This window comes from Gorilla gorilla, chromosome 5 (genome assembly GCF_029281585.2).
Source record: "Gorilla gorilla gorilla isolate KB3781 chromosome 5, NHGRI_mGorGor1-v2.1_pri, whole genome shotgun sequence".
NCBI lineage: Eukaryota > Metazoa > Chordata > Mammalia > Primates > Hominidae > Gorilla > Gorilla gorilla.
In genome coordinates, this window is record NC_073229.2 from 44,981,843 (window position 1) to 44,995,619 (window position 13,777).

General features: G+C 47.0%; 1 protein-coding gene across 1 annotated transcript in view; it reads left to right on the forward strand.

Annotated features, from left to right (window-relative positions):
* The first annotated feature begins 2,360 nt into the window (after positions 1–2,360).
* Positions 2,361–13,777, forward strand: part of ZNF391 (zinc finger protein 391) — a 36,797-nt gene continuing 25,380 nt past the window's right edge. Inside the window, exon 1 of the mRNA XM_019029349.4 lies at positions 2,361–2,883. The gene's annotated coding sequence lies outside the window, so the exon portion shown is untranslated. The remainder of the gene's footprint in view (positions 2,884–13,777) is intronic.

A 13,777-nucleotide genomic window follows, 5' to 3' on the forward strand; every position in this document is an offset into this window, starting at 1 on the left:
TGTTTGTTCGGTAACAAAACAATAGGGATAAGAGTATCTGTTCCTTTTGTTTTACAGAACTTTGTAGGGAATAAGAAAGATGTAAGATTTTAAAAAGATCCTCTGAATTTAAACATTTGAAGGAAGAGGTTTAGGACACTGCTTCTCAAACTATGGTCCGTAGATCAGCAGCACCAGCATCACCCGGGAACTTGCCAGAAATGCAAATTGTTAGGCCCAACCCCAGACCTACTGAATCAAAAACTCTGGTGGTGAGTTTAGCAATGTGTTTAACAAATCCTCCAGGTGACTCTGATGCGTACTCAAGTTTGGGAAGCACGAGTTTATAAGAAAATGAAATTGTTAAAGCCAGCTCCTGAAAGACCTAAGCAATGGAGGATGTCCTCTTGGAGGTTTAGAATGTTATTGCTTGCAGCTGCCATGAGCTAGTTATTTTATTTTTATTTTTTATTTTTATTTAGTTATTTATTTATTTTTTGAGACAGAGTCTCGCTCTGTCGCCCAGGATGGAGTGCACAATCTCGGCTCACTGAAAGCTCCGTCTCCTGGGTTCACACCATTCTCCTGCCTCAGCCTCCCGAGTAGCTGGGACTACAGGCAACCGCCACCATGTCTGGCTAATTTTTTTTTGGTATTTTTAGTAGAGACGGGGTTTCACCATGTTAGCCAGAATGGTCTCGATCTCCTGAACTCGTGATCTGCCTGCCTCGGCCTCCCAAAGTGCTGGGATTACAGGGGTGAGCCACCGCGCCCGGCCATGAGCTAGTTATTATATTGAATGTTTCACATAAACCAGAGGAACTCAACAGACAGGACCTGGTCCTTGTATTGAGTGGAAGAAGTAACTACTGGCATTTAATTTGTAGGAGTCAGGGATCCCAGATGTCCTTCAGCACAGGACAATCCCAAACAATTTTTTAATGTTTTGCAGGACATTCAGATGGGTAAAAATTCTATTGATAATTATCAGAGCCTAGAACCTAACTCTTTTTTTACACACAACCATAGAGTCTTTTTCTTTTCTTTCTTTCTTTCCTTTTTTTTTTTTTCAGTGCTAATATATGATGATTTTCTATAAGGACAACTATGGTCTAAATCAAGGTACTTTGTTCTGAATTTTACTGAGATTCGATCATTTTATCAGCCTGAGTTGCAGTGTATTCTCTTTTATTTCTCCTTTATTGTAGAATTAGGGCATCATATGGCTTTAAAATAGGTAGGTTAAGCTTATTGCCAATTTAATGAATTTTATTTCTGGATAGAAATGGGGGCATTACAAAATATTTGTTATACAAAGAGCCTGCTTGGTCTGAAAGAGTTGAAAACTATTGAGATATATTGGGTCATTTAACCTCACAACAACCCACTGTGAAAGTTAAATCCCCCAAAAAGGTTAAATAACTTGCCCAAGGTTACCACAGAGCCAATAAGTTTCAAAGCCAGGATTCAAATTCAGACCTGTTTGGATTCAAAATCCTGGCTCAAGAAAAATGTGTGTTCACACAAAAACCTGTAGGTGAACATTTACAGCAGCATCATTCATAATTACTAAAATCTGGAAATGATAACAAATGTCCTTCAAAAGGTGACATTTTTTTAAAAACCTGATACATCTATATACAATATTATTTAGCAATAACAATATTATTCAGCAAAAAAGAAGAAAGTGACACAATAATGTGGCCACCTTAAAGGCTTCATACTGAGGGAGAGCAGCCAGTGTGAAAATGTACATACTGTATTATTCCACTTATATGACACTCTGGAAAACACAAAACTATAGAGATGGAGAACAATCAGTGGCTGCCAGGGTTAAGGGTGGGAAAAGAGTGTAAATATAAAGGGGTAGCACAAGGAAGTTTTCTGGAGTGAATGAAACAGCTCTGCATCCTGTGGTAGTAGTTACCGGAATCTAAACATGTTCTAGAACAGTATGCCCCCCCCCATGCCAATTTTATGTATGATAATTTTAAAATTAACTAAACCAGGCTGTTTCCATCGTACTATGATAGATAAAAGGCTGGAGTGGAGAAAGGGGTACGTACATTTGAAGTGACCCAGAGAGGGGTTTTGGTCGTCTTCATACAGCCCCTACTACACAAGCGTGAAATTTCGCTTTCTTCCCACTTTCTCACACGAAAACTCGTGTGTGTGTGTGTGTGTGTGTGTTTTCCTCAGCCTTCAGGTGAGGAAAGGGAAAGCTCTCCTTTCTCAAATCAGTTCCCAGAACACACTCGCTCTTGAGCTGGTCTATTTCTTATCTCTCTTCAGGCAAAGTCGTATCCTCCACCTTACCTGCTCCAGCCGCTGTGACATCACGCAGGTTCCGTTCCCTGCACTACCGCTGGTTATGTTTCCTTAGTGACCCTAGGCCTCTTCCAGGAGAGTCCCTGGTCCCAGCCAGCGGGAGCGGCTTCTCCAGTTTGTGGCTCTCGGAGAGTTCGCCTCGTCCTTCCCTCTCAGATAACCACCTATTTCTGACCTCTGGAGGCCGGGCTGAGCCCGGAATTTTATGACCAGCGCCCTCTGGCCATCGTCACCCTCTAATTTCTCGCAAAACTCCCGGGGACCCTTCTTAATGTCAGTAGCCACAGTCGCCGCCGCTCCTGCGCCTAGAAGCCTTCCACGACCCTCAACCCCACACAGCCCCGAGCTGGCTCGGGTTCCCGCAGGATACACTGCCCGCCCAGTGGCCTGGAGGGCGCGTCCCGGGCTCCCCTACGCCTTTTGGAATCAGCGACAGACGCAGGTATAAAAGAGAGCCTCCACTCCCACCTCTCCAGGGCTCCCCACCCGCTCCTTCTGGCCGCTTTCTCCTGAAAGAGCAAGGCACCCCTAGAAGCTTCAGGCTCCTCCACAGGCGAGTGCCTACCCACCTATCAGGTAAGACGTGCAACTGACACTCAGCGGGCGGGGGAGCCCGCTGACAAAGGGTTTACCTGTCGGAAGAGAACTGCGCTTGCATGGCTCTGGCTGTGGGCCGGCTGGCTCTTGTCCGCAGACTACATTTCCCAGGGTTGTCTGCGGCTGGAGAGATTTTAGGGTTTGGGGCGTGGCTAGCACAGGCCTGAGATCCTAATTGGGAGGTGTAGGCATGGCGGCTGGAGAGTCTGATCTATGGACACTTCCACTGTGACTAGGGTATAACGTGAATAATTTGTATGCAGTAAAGTTCCTCTGCATTACATCATTGACAGATCTCTAGTAAGCAAAGGACAGAAACAGGTTCTCATTATCTCTTTTGTAACACACAAACATTAAACCACTAATTAAAAATCACAGGGTCCCAGAAAAATCAGACACCTTTATTCTACAATAAAAATAGCCAATTAAGCACACACCGTATGTCAGGCTCTCTTCTAAGTACTTTACATGTTTTATCGCATTTGAGAAGGCAAAAATCAGCCCTGCTATTAACCAGACTCAATGACACTGACAGGCTGCTGCAAAGTTAACATCAAGCAATATTTCTACCAAAATCATACTGTAGCAGCTATAAAGCGTCATAATTGTTAAAGGTGGAGGGAGTCCAGGTTCTCGGTGTCTTGAACAAAGAATTGAACAAATCACACAAAGCAAGGAAGGGACAAAGGGATTTATTGAAAGTGAAAGTACACTCCACAGTGTGGGAGGGGGCCGAGCATAGGAACTCAAAGACACCGTTACAGAATTTTTGGGAGTTTAAATACCCCCTAGAGGATTCAATTGGTTACTTCGGTTCGCCCCATGTAAACGGAGAGGATGAAGTAAAGTTACAAAGTCATTTATGGTGTAAGCCCTATGGAGAAGATATTTCCTGCTATACCTAAAGTGTGAACCAGCTGTATGTTTCCTGACTCCAGGCCCTATTTTCCTGCCTCAATAATCACTCTCTTTAAATGTTTATTGTTTCCTTATCAATGACATGCCCACCTTTGTCTTGCTACTCTCACTAAAAAAAGATAATCTTGTTTGCTGAAATCATAAGATTGTCAAGAATTTTGCTATTTGAAATGAATGAATTATTAATGAATTATTATTAACACATTACAGATGAGTAAATAGTCACAGAGAGGTTAAGTAACTCACCCAAGGTCATTCACTTGATTTGGCTACAGGAGCACATATTCTTAATTGCTGTAGAAACAGGCCCAAGATGTTATTAAAGTTTCACAAGTAGCAAATGGCAAAACTAGGATTAGAATCCCTTTCTATTCCCAGTTCAGTCTTTTTCCTTATACTACCTCACTGTGGTATTTTTTGGATTGGGACGTATGCATGTATGTGCTCTCTAACTCCTCTGCCTGATCTTGTATACAACTCTGTATTACAAATGACAACATCTCTGGGATCCAGTCTCTTCATACTTAAAATAGAAACGAAATCAGTTTCCACCCATTGATAAGGTATAACCTTATCAAGACCAGCCTGGCCAACATGTGTTATGCCCAGACCATTAGTTCCCCAAAGAAGACCACCAGAGTCCAGAGTCAAAGCCAAGCAGCAAGGATCTTTACTACAAGTTCGAACCTGGTCCCTCCATTCCACAGCATACAAGAGGGCCCTGAACAATGCGAGTGTTTGCTTTTTATAGCCTGAGAGTTACAGGGGAACAAAGAAATTCTTTTGGTTCCCGCTTTTTCAGTAAAACTTTGAACGGCTGTCTCCTTATCGGAGACTTTCCTGGTGGTGTTTGTACTGGGCTCAGGAAGTTTGAGAGATATATGGTGATATGTGGTGAGATGGGAGGATGGGATGTGTTTGTACTGGGCTCAGGAAGTTTGAGAGATATATGGCGATATGTGGTGAGATGGGAGGATGGGATGTGTTTGTACTGGGCTTGTTTGTTTTGAGCCCGGGGCTGAGGAATGTGCCCGGCTCCTTTCATTCCCCCCTTTTCTTTTCAGGTTTTTTTAGAGCCAATCTTGGGTCTTATAAGTCTGATTCTGTTTCAGCGTTTACAGGTTGGTATTGGGCTCTGAGGACCATGAGTTGTACAGTGTCAAACCTTTCTCTAACGAACCGCAAAATTCTGTTAACAACACAAGGTCCTACGGTAAGCAGAAATAGTAGACTCAGCAGGGGTCCAAGGAAGGGGGCTAACAGAGAAAACATAGATGAGTTCCACCATTGGTCTGCAGCTGAAGCAAACTGCCGTGTTCTTACTTCTGTGCTTAACTTGCGTAACTGTTGGACCCGGTCTTCAACGAGCCCTGATTCATTTATGTAGAAACAACAGTCTTCCTTTAGAAACATACACGTTCCCCCTTTTTCAGCAGTGAGTAGGTCTAAGGCCCTCCGGTTCTGCAAGGTTACCTGTGCTAGGGATGTGAGCTGCCGCTGGAGGGAGGCAAGGGACTCAGCTGACTCCTCCATAGCAACGGCAAATTGTTGGTACAGCTTGTTACTTTCTATAAGGGTGTGACCTAGGGCTCCCCCAGCCAGTCCGGCCGCCATGAAGGATGCGGTGAGGGAGATTCCTGCAATGAGGGGGAGAAATATGGCTCGTGCAGGTCTCGGTCTAGGGTCTGGGTGAATAACAGCACTAGTCCAGTTACCGGTATACCCTAGGAACTCGCCGGCAGTAAGCAGAGTTAACCGGGGAACTAAGGTGACAGGAAGACACAGTAGGTTGGTAACAGAGGGGCTTGATAGGTTTTTAGATAATGTTCCATTACACCAGAAGAATATGCCTGACGGAGCCCTTAAGGTGATGTTAGGGGGCGTTGCAGTGATGTTGCAGAGGCTGGAATTAGTTCCTGAGAAACAGTAGGGAAACTTTTCTTGACTGGGGTTTAGGTATAGTGGCACGTTAGGGATAGGGGCATATGAGAGGTTTCGGTGGTTGTTAGCTTGGGCTGAGGTGGAGGATCCCCATGGCAGGGGGACAGCGGTTAGCGGTGGACGCCCTAGAGTGGCACACAGAAAGCAGCCAGACAGGCTGTGAAGTCCTGTAAGGTTGGCAATTTCTAATCCTTCTTGCAATAATTTTAACCAGGAAAAAGGACGTAAGTCTTGTGTCAGGCGGTTTTCTTGTCGCTGGATATTTCCATGGACCAGGGGCCGTACCTGCACTAGACCCCGCCACAGATAGAGGTGACTGCTAGGCCATGTGGAGGCAGAGGAGTAGTATACAGCCCCGTGTTGAGGCGTGGTCCAGCGGGAGTTCCAGGGGTCTCTAACTATCCATGTATATGAAAGGTCTCTATCTCATCTGCGATGGAAGGGCCATCTGGGATCTATCTGTTCTTTTCCACCCCACCATTGGTATTTATGGATGTTACAATAGTTATAAGGGCAGCCGGCACTTTGGTGCCACCAATAGTGCTTACAATTGTATTCAGTCTGATCATACTCGAAGCATATTATTGGTGCCACTGGTTTGGCTACTGGGAAATCGGTAAAATTTAGTAAAATTGGGCTATTGCACCCTGAGGAGGGGCAATCTGCACTGGCCACTAATTTCCCGGGCTTATGAGGTTGCCCAGGGTGGGTTTGGTTTTCATAAAGCCAGAATCTCCAGACAAAGGGATTAGGAGCTGGCTTTATGTTTTCCCCAGCGGCCACTAGGGCGACTAATGTTAGAGTTAGACTACCTAACTGCATGTTTGCAGTGAGCTATGCTGCCGGCGCAGGGTGAGTTTTAAGGGGTTGTTCTTAGCTCTGTCCACAGTCCACGTGTCCGGTGCTTTAGCCGCCGCCGTGACTGGCCCCAGAAGGTCGGAGGTTGGGTCCACTGGCTTGACGTGGGTGTAGTGGATCCACGACGCAATGCCTTCTACCTTCAGGGCGGTGGGTGTGGTCAGGAGTACTTGGAGTGGTCCTTTCCACCTGGGCTCTAGGGTCTCTTGTCAGTGTCGCTTAACCAGGACCCAGTCTCCCGGCTGGTACGGATGGGGTGTCGGTGGGGGACTGGTCTCATATAGCTCTTTCAGCTTGGGCCAGATTTCTTGGTGAATTTTCTGTAAGGCTTGTAAGGAAAATAAGAATTCAGAGACATTTTCTGTTTCAGACTTAAGCAGGTCATCTTTTAAGCTAGGAACCAGGGGTGGAGGTCTGCCATACATGATTTCGTAAGGGGTAAGGCCCAGTTTGTAAGGGGTATTACGGGCCTGGAACAGAGCATAGGGGAGAAGGACTACCCAATTAGCGCCAGTCTCTATAGTCAATTTAGTTAAGGTCTCTTTTAAGGTCCGATTCATCCTTTCTACCTGTCCTGAACTCTGGGGCCTGTAAGCGCAATGTAGTTTCCAATTTGCCCCAAGGATGGAAGCCAAGTCCTGACTTACCTTAGCGACGAAAGCGGGCCCATTATCTGACCCTATCTGGATGGGGAAGCCATACCTGGGAAGGATATCTTCCAGAATTTTCTTTGCTACGACCTGAGCAGTTTCTCTTTTGGTTGGGAATGCTTCAGTCCACCCTGAAAAAGTATCTACAAAGACAAGTAAGTACCGGTACCCGTACTTTCCTGGCTTTATTTTGGTAAAATCTACTTCCCAGTAGATACCGGGCCTGGTTCCCCTGAGCCTTGTTCCTGCTGCAGCTTGAGATTGGGGGTATGCGTTGTTAAGCTGGCAGAGTTTGCAACTTGTCACAATACTGCTGGCCGTCTCAGCTATATGTCTGATTTTGAGCTTGGAGCGTCTGATCAGGTCTATCATCCGCCGGGCCCCCAGGTGGGTGGTTCGGTGGATGTGTTCTAACACCTGTTGTCCTAATTTTTCTGGTAGGATGGTTTGGTCATTAGTATCAGTCCACCACCCATTCTGGATTTGTTTCAGGGGAAGTTTGTCAATCCACTGGAGATCTTGTTCTGAATATTCAGGGAAATATGGCAAGTCCCGGGGGCCCGGGTCAGGGAGCTGGAGTGCAAGGAGTTGGCTGGGAGCCTTTGCCACATTCCTTGCAGTTTGGTCTGCCAGAAAGTTGCCTTGAGCAGTTGGAGTAGTTAGTTTCTGATGCCCTGGGCAATGTACAATGGCTAACTTTTCTGGCCTCCATAGGGCTGTTAGCAGGGCTAGGATCTCTTGCTTGTTTTTTATCTCTTTTCCTTCAGCCGTCAGTAACCCTCGCTCCCTGTAAATGGCCCCATGTATATGCGCCGTTGCAAAAGCATATCGGCTGTCTGTATATACTGTCAGCTTTTTCCCCGCCCCTAAGGTAAGAGCTTGGGTGAGCGCTATCAGTTCGGCCTTCTGGGCCGATGTCCCCGGGGGCAGGGGTTCCGCCCAGATTACCTCAGTCTCTGAAGTTACTGCCGCTCCAGCGTACCTCTGGCCTTGATGCATGAAGCTGCTCCCATCAGTGAACCAGACGAGGTCGGCATCAGGAAGTGGGCGGTCCTGCAGGTCTTCTCGAACTCCGTGCACCTGAGCTAGTATCTTGGTGCAGTCATGGAGTGGGGCATCCAGGTCCGGGTTGGGCAGCAGCGAGGCAGGGTTTAAGGTCGTTGGGGGCAGGAAAATTATCCTGAGAGGATTTAGTAGTAGTCCTTGGTAGTGGGTGAGCCGGGCGTTACTCATCCATCAATTAGGTGGCTGTTTGAGTACACCTTCGATGGCATGTGGAGTAACGACCTGCAATTCTTGCCCCATGACAAGTTTATCAGCATCTTGCACCGTCAGAGCCGTGGCCGCAATCATTCAGAGACAAGGGGGCCATCCGGCAGCTACTGGGTCTAACTTCTTTGACAGGTAGGCAACTGGCCTCTGCCAGGGGCCTAAGTTCTGAGTTATTACCGCCTTGGCGACACCCTTATTCTCATCCACGTATAAGTGGAAGGGCTTGGTAACATCAGGTAGTCCTAGTGCAGGCGCGGAGAGTAGGGCGGTTTTAATCTGTTGGAAGGCCAACTCGGCTTCGTCTGTCCAATTAAATGGCTGTTGCCCCCGTATCGACCAAGAACTGGACTGGGGACACCTCCACTTGCAAAGTTACCCTAGGTTCGGAGAGGGGGTCTGAACCCCGTCTTCCCTAGTCTTCATCTTGAGTGACTAGTACGGGTGTAGACCTAGGGGGTCCGGGTCCCTGTCCTCGTGGTTTCTTTTTGGGGCAGTCTCTTACCCAGTGGCCAGCCTCCTTACAATAGGCACATTGGTCTTTGCTCAGATTATCATGCCGGGGGGGCCGCCTAGGTTGGGTGTACTCTGGCTGTAGATGCTTTTTCTGTACCACTGCTGCCAGGACCTTGGTCATTTTTTCAGTGGCCTTAAATTGCTTTTCCTCTGGAGTATCTCTGTTATTGTAAACCCACTGAGCTATCTGAAGGAGGTCCTGAATCCGCTTCCCCTCCAAGTCTTCTAATTTCTGGAGTTTTCTCTTAATATCTGGGGCTGCCTGATTTACGAAAGACATTACAACAGCTGCCTGACTTCCTGGAGCCTCTGGATCTATGGGGGTGTACTGTCTAAAAGCTTCCATTAATCTTTCTAAGTAGGTAGCTGGGCTCTCTGTCTTTCCCTGCAGAATAGAATATACTTTAGCCAAATTAGTGGGCTTGCAAGCAGCTGCCCGGAGACCTGCCATTAGAGTCTGGCAATAAAGGTGTAGCCGTCCCCTACCTTCTGCCGTATTGTAGTCCCACGCTGGCCTGGTTAGAGGAAAGGTTGCGTTTATGAGGTCGGGGTTGGCAGTCGGTTGACCGTCGTCCCCCGGGACCAGCTTTCTAGCTTCTATCTGTATTCTCTCTCACTCCTCCGTGGTGAACAAGATTCGGAGGAGCTGCTGACAATCATCCCAAGTGGGCTGGTGGGTGAACATGACACTATCCAGTAAAGCCAGTAAATCTTTGGGGTTGTCTGAAAACCGAGCACTCTGAGTCTTCCAGTTATACAGATCACTGGTGGAGAATGGCCAGTACTGGAGCCTGGGGATTCCTGTGTCATCTGGGGGTCCTATTTCCCGAAGGGGTAAAGCTACCGTGGAGTCAGGTGGCTGAGGGGGGCTAGTCCGCGAAGTGCGCCCTCGCATCCGCCCCGCCGGCCCTTCAAAGTTACTTTCCCTTTCAGCGGGCCCGTGTGTGCCGGCCGCCTCCCGTCCGCCTGCTCCCTCCCGCAGCTGAGCCAGGGGGGCTGGGGCCTGGGGCCCGGAGGGGTACGGAGGGGGTTCTGTGAACAGTGGGTCCCCGCTGTCAGGTAGAACAGGATGGGGGGGGGCAGTTGGCTGCTTGGATTTTGGTGGTTGAGCAACCAGTGCCTTACAGGGTTCAGAGGCTAATTGGAAAGGGGACAGCCAAGGAGGTGGGTTCTCAACAAGGTCCTGCCATATGAGGATATATGGGATTTGATCTAAGTGGCCCGCACACCCAGGTAGGAAAATCTTGGACTTTACTCTAGTGATGACAGCAAGTCGGAAGGTCCCTTCGGGTGGCCACCCCATATCAAAGGCAGGCCATTCGGAGCGACACAGAGTAATTAGCTTTCCTTTCCTGATTTCTATACCAAGATCATGGCCCCTTGCTCTAACTTCTTTGAAATTACTCGTAAGGAGAGATAGGGGAGTGCTCTGGGTATTACACATCCTGTAATAATTTGTAGTCTCTTCCTATAAAGGAATGTGGGTTTGAATCCCTGTAAAGGAAATCTGATTTGACTTCTTAACGATATCTAATCGCAGGTGCACTTTGGCAGCCTTGGTCAGAGCCTTGGTCAGAGTTAGCTGCCTAGATCGTAGTCGTGCTGTGGCAGCCCAGATCAGCGACAGCCGCTGCCCGCCAAACTGGGGCAGTTCAGATCGCAAGCGCGCACCGGAAGCCCGGGTCAGAGTTAGCTGCCTGGGTCACGGTCGCGCTGAGGCAGCCCAGATCAGAGGCAGCTGCTGCCCGCCAAACCGGGGCAGCTCAGATCAGAGACAGCTAATGCCCGCCAAACCGGGGCAGCTCAGATCAGAGACAGCTGCTGCCCGCCAAGCCGGGGCAGCTCAGACCGCAATATAGATCAGATGAGACCCAGGGGACGTCTCCCACCGGTCTCCGCTGGCCGTCCTATAGCGCGTCCGCCAGGACTGTGCCAGCTCCAGTTTCAGACCTCGCGAGTCACAGATTCGGATTCAGAACAGACACAGACAGACAAACGGAGACGAGCCAGCTCACCTATCAGTAGATCGATCCTAGCAGATCCGTTGACCAGGGGTCTGGTGGGCTTGGGGAATCCCGGACGAGCCCCCAGATGTTATGCCCAGACCATTAGTTCCCCAAAGAAGACCACCAGAGTCCAGAGTCAAAGCCAAGCAGCAAGGATCTTTACTACAAGTTCGAACCTGGTCCCTCCATTCCACAGCATACAAGAGGGCCCTGAACAATGCGAGTGTTTGCTTTTTATAGCCTGAGAGTTACAGGGGAACAAAGAAATTCTTTTGGTTCCCGCTTTTTCAGTAAAACTTTGAACGGCTGTCTCCTTATCGGAGACTTTCCTGGTGGTGTTTGTACTGGGCTCAGGAAGTTTGAGAGATATATGGTGATATGTGGTGAGATGGGAGGATGGGATGTGTTTGTACTGGGCTCAGGAAGTTTGAGAGATATATGGCGATATGTGGTGAGATGGGAGGATGGGATGTGTTTGTACTGGGCTTGTTTGTTTTGAGCCTGGGGCTGAGGAATGTGCCCGGCTCCTTTCACATGGTGAAACCCCATCTCTACTAAAAATACAAAAAAATTAGCTAGGTGTAATGGCGAGCGCTTGAAGCTACTCGGGCGGCTGAGGCAGGAGAATCGCTTGAACCCAGGAGGTGGAGGTTGCAGTGAGCCGAGATTGCGCCACTGCACTCCAGCCTGGGCGACAAAGCAAGACTCCCTCTCAAAATAAATAAATAAATAATAAAATACGTACACATTCTTGTGAAGTTTGTAAAACTAGGTATTTGGGTGCCTCCTGCCTTGAGATTATTCCTAAGTGGCTCCTTCCACCCATTGTTATGAAGATTAAATGAGTTAATAATGTAATGGTTGTGAGAACACAACCTGGCAAGTGACACAAGGAGCATCTAAAGGGAATTGTGAACAACTGAGTCAGATGGAACTGAGAATTAAGTACCTAGAACCTCAGTGCTCCAAAACGAAAAATTGCCATGAGGATTCAACTAAAGCAGGATTGGAAAAATATAAACAATTCGATCTGGAAAATTAAAAATTAGAAAATCATTGTCAAATAAACTAGGCAAGATTAATGAAAGACTAGTAGAAAGCAGAAACCTCCTGTAGCTTCTCACTGGAAACAGCAGAGGAGACAATTAACCAGAACTCCGACCACAAGGCCAATTTGATGCAACTTGGTGTTGTCAGTCTCTTTAGCCATTTAGTGCTGTGAAAGGAAAATATCTTGGGCCCCCAATATCACTAAGGAAAACTCAAGCTGGAAACTGCTTAGGGCAAACCTGCTTCCCATTCTATTCAAAGTCACCCCTCTGCTCACTGAGATAGATGCATATCTAATTTGCCTCCTTTGGAAAGGCTAATCAGAAACTCAAAAAATGTAACGTTTATGTAACACTTACCTGTAACCTGGAAGCTCCCTCCCAGCTTCAAGGCTTCCTGACTTTGCTTCAAGTTGTCCTACCTTTCCAGACCGAACCAACGTACTTCTCAAATATATTCATTGATGTCTCATGTCTCCCTAAAATGAATAAAACCTAGCTGTGCCCTGACCACCTTGGGTACATGTCGTCAGGACTTCCTGAGACTGTGCCACTGGCACATCCTCAACTTTGGAAAAAAATTTTCTAAATTAACTGAGACCTGTCTCAGATTTTCTGGGTTCGCAGTGTTTAATAGCTATCTTAGTCCAAGAAGAAATTCAGTGGTTCCTGCTTTAAGTTCACAACCTTCAATGATGCAGCAAGAGATGGAAAAATATATATACACATACATGTGTGTGTAACGTGTATATGTATATTTGTGTGTGTGTTTACATATATAGAGAAAAATAAATGCTACTGAATTTGGATCTGGATCCTATAGATTTACAAACTTCACAAGACTGTGTACATGTTTTAAAGAAAAATATTGCGTAATCTGAAGAAGAAATAATATTGAATGGTCTATTTATATAACTTGTTTCCAAATATTTTAATTGATGTATAACTTTGAAGTATACAGGTGGGTTTTAACGAATACATGTTCCTGAGTAAAAACCACCCCGAGTCATCATATAGAACATTTGTTTCTTCCCATAAAGTTCCCTGGCACCCCTTTTTAGTCAATTTCACTCACGTCAGTGTGAAGAGACCACTAAAGAGGCTTTGTGTGAGCAATAAAGCTTTTTAAATCACCTGGGTGCAGGCGGGCTGAGTCCAAAAAGAGAGTCAGTGAAGGGAGATAGGGGTGGGGCCGTTTTATAAGATTTGGGTAGGTAAAGGAAAATTACAGTCAAAGGGGGATTGTTCTCTGGCGAGCAGGGGTGGGGGTCACAAGGTGCTCAGTGGGGGAGATTTTTGAGCCAGGATGAGCCAGGAGAAGGAATTTCACAAGGTAATGTCATCAGTTAAGGCAAGGACCGGCTATTTTCACTTCTTTTGTGGTGGAATGCCGTCAGTTAAGGCAGGAACAGGCCATTTAAATATCACTTCTTTTGTGATTCTTCAGTTACTTCAGGCCATCTGCATGTATACGTATAGGTCACAGGGGATGCGATGGCTTAGCTTGGGCTCAGAGGCCTGACAGTCAATATTCCTGTATATAACATTTTAGTGATTTCCCATTAAGTATATCAAATAAGAACATTTTTATTAAAAATGTATTTGAAGCTGTGCATGGTGGCATGTGCCTATGGTCCCAGCTATTTGGAAGGATCTCTTTAGCCTA